Source organism: Sinocyclocheilus anshuiensis, unplaced genomic scaffold (genome assembly GCF_001515605.1).
Source record: "Sinocyclocheilus anshuiensis isolate Anshui unplaced genomic scaffold, SAMN03320099.WGS_v1.1 scaffold488, whole genome shotgun sequence".
In the NCBI taxonomy this organism is placed as follows: domain Eukaryota; kingdom Metazoa; phylum Chordata; class Actinopteri; order Cypriniformes; family Cyprinidae; genus Sinocyclocheilus; species Sinocyclocheilus anshuiensis.
Window position 1 is genome coordinate 152,473 of NW_015558584.1, and position 3,540 is coordinate 156,012.

General features: G+C 37.5%; 1 protein-coding gene across 1 annotated transcript in view; it reads right to left on the reverse strand.

Moving 5' to 3' along the window:
* Nucleotides 1–3,540, reverse strand: part of LOC107679846 (retinoic acid receptor RXR-alpha-A-like) — a 168,548-nt gene that overhangs the window by 120,366 nt on the left and 44,642 nt on the right. The gene's annotated exons all lie outside the window — the stretch shown is intronic.

Here is a 3,540-nt window from a genome sequence, read left to right on the forward strand (position 1 = left end):
TATATATATATTTATAAAATAAATAACACATTACCTTTATAAAAATTATTTCACATTTATGAATTTATGTTTATAATTTATGACAATGAATGTTTTCTATCAGTGATAATTCTTCAACTGCATTATTTACTTTTATCCTATGGCTGTTACTTAAATCTTTGCTCTTTAATCTGTCGTCTTAGATTATATGATTTTTTTTTAACTGTCCACTCTAGGAGATACATTAGGAGCTCAGTGATAATATGTAAACAGGTCATGGATATCATACAATATTTATTTATTTATTTTTACCTGATCAAAGCTGTGTTGTGCTGCCCTTGTTTTCTTGAGGATGTGGAAATTGATAAAACAATGCTGTATAAATACTGCTCTATTTGCATGCATTTAAAGTACACTATGCACACAACCTCAACATGCCATTCATATCCATGCAATATCTGTCAATAATTAAAAAAAAACAAAACAATCAATGTGTCTGTTCCAGACGATTCAGACTTTGCTGCTGGGGAAAAGGCCTTGCAGCCAGTTTTCTACAACAGCATGCACTACAGGATCCATATTAGCCCAGAGAGAATTAGGTCATTTCTCCAATATTACACCCCGGTCAATTGGATACCGTCGCGCAGCTTTATCATTATTTCACACGGCTGCCTTAGCTTGCCAGGGATGTGTCCACTGAGTTGTGAATAGCACACACATGGAAGAGGCTTTTGGTCATGTATATGAGAATTTCTAGCAGCATGAGTAACCGTGGGCTAAGAAGAGATGTTGGATACTTTGGGGACACGGCAGAAGTTTTTTTTTGCAAAGCTCTCTTATTTTGTTCACGCAGATAAATGTATATATACATGCAATCCCGGAGCCATCCTGGGGGCCTACAAAAACACTGCATCGCTCCCTGAGCGTTTGAAGGTGTTTCGCCGCAGTTTGGCTGGGGGAATGATTCATAATTAATGCAGCGCACTGCGCATTAGAGATCAAAGGCGTTTGTCTATGCTGTGCAATAAACCTAAAGCAGCCATGACTGGGCTCAGATGAGTGTGCGTGGATGTGAGGGACACTGGTGTGTGTTTTTTCCTTTCACACCCTCTGGGTGTCACACAGACTAACAGTCTAGTCCGACCAGCAATGGCAGTTTTTGTTCAGAGCAGACTTTCACATTCACCATGGACTTCAAGATGACTTGATGTGCAGCTTACAATCGAGATTCTCAGATTGTGACAAGTCTTTACGAGCTGCACAGCATGGGACGATCTATATTCGGAAAGAGCAATGTGGCGGTTGTTATGGTCACTCTGTGTACTGTACAAATGAGGCATGTTAGCGTCTATGTTGATGTATGTTATGGCACAAAGGCCATGAACGCTTCTGGACACCAGCTGAACCTATTAATCAATGATGGTGGGTGATGACAAACCACGAGCCATGGCACACACATATACAGATGTGTATGTGAATATTAATGTAGTTATTATACATAGATGTAAGAACGATAATCAACAATACCCTGGAAATATAGCGAGAACATAGCAAGTGAATGTGAAATTGGCCCTCTGTGTGTGCGGTCATGGCTCTGAACAAGAGCAAATTGAATGCACCTCCTGTGCATCACACAGCTGCGGTGATGACACATACAGTAGCCACAAAAATATTTGGACACTTAAGCTTTGCTTTAAAACGTGTGAATGTCAATGTGTTAGATAAAAAAATGTCAAGACAAGTTATATTTATTTTAAAAGAAAGAGCACATACACACTATTCAAGCAAATGTTGACTGAAGGAAATGTTAAATTAATGAATAAAATAATGAATAGTAATGAATAAAATTAAAATGAATTAAAAGTGAAAGAAATTAAAACTTATATATACATTATATATATATATATATACAGTATATATATATATATATATATATATATATATATATATATAATTCAACATTTATGAGTGTATTAATTTAATTGATTTTATTTATTTAATTTTTTCGGTTAATCTCATATTTTGCAAAGAGACAAATTTGTATATTTTCTGCATAAAATATATATTACACCTGTGGTTGCGCTGCTACAACACCTGTGTAAAATTAAGGGAAACCGAATTTTAAACATTTTAAAGTATGGATTAAGTGTCCAAAAATGTTTTGTTAGCCCGCTGTAGTATAATGAAGCCAAGTACAGTAAGAAGATTTTGTTAAAGTACCAAAATGCACAAAAATGAAAATAATAATCCAGTATTAATGAGTTTTCCTAAACTGCAGTACCACCGAATTGCCCTGTGCGCTACCATGAGGGATTTTGTGATGTATGACTGACCACTGTAGAGGTCCTCTGGCTTGCTGATTATAGAGTGTAAGCACTCTGCCGTGGTTCAGATGGATGTTTAGCCTACAGCTCGCACTCTGTAATCTAAGACAGACACAACACACTCTTTTAAACACCTCAATCAGCCTCTCTCTCATCTGCCCGCGAGACCTTGCTATTTAATCCTTTTCTTTGGCCTTGATTAATGGCTGCTTGACCCCTGACCTTCCCACATATAAATCTCCAAAGGGTGTTTTGGGTCTCTCGGGGCTTCTCAATTCAAGACCAATTCTCTCTCACCATCTTCATGTGCAAGTGCTTATAATGGGGCATCTCTATTGGATTCTTCACATTTGAATAATGCGTCCAGGCCTTGGGGGGACATCGCCGTGACGACCTCCGCCGAGGTAACAGTGATAGTTTCTCTTTCAGGTCTCAAACGTGATAAATGGAACACGGTCCTTTCGGTCGCCATTGTGCTCAAGCGTTTACAACACGCTCATCCATAATGGCTGTTTGCACTGATGCTATTCTGCCGTTACTATGGGGACCTGTTTCTTCACAGCACGAGATTCATAAGGAAATATAAATCTTTTCCCAACCTATGTAAAAGGGACGAGATTTTTTCTATCTGGAACAAAACTGATTTGCATGGATTCCAGATATCAAGAAATTCAATCCAAGGCTGATCACACACACATACGAGGGAGGCTAACCGACGTGAGCAGACATATACAAAACCTTAGTAAAGGATGGGTAGAGGAAGAGCCTAGAGGCCTTAAGAAAGAAGAAGGGTGAAAAACTCGACTTTTCCCCTTTATCAGCCTGAAGGATGCTCTGTGGTCAGCAGCAAAGCAGAATGGGTCAAATTCCTCACATACAGGGGTCAGAGTGCTTTCTGAAGACACTGCAAAAGCCAGAACCTGACTTCCAAGGAACAAGGAACTTGACATGCACATTAAGTATCTGGACAATGAAAAAAAAAATCATGTTCAAATGTTATTGCATGACAGCAGAATATAAATCATATATATATATATATATATATATATATATATATATAGATAGATATAGATATATATTTCTTTTGTAATATAAAAGTCTTTATAGTCACTTTTGATCAGTTTAATGCATCCTTTCTGAATAAAAGTATCAAATATTAAACCAACTGTGATTTATTTTTGTAACGAGTCAGTCCACTGAAGGCGAGCGTAGTGAAGAACCCAAGTGCAGTTTATTT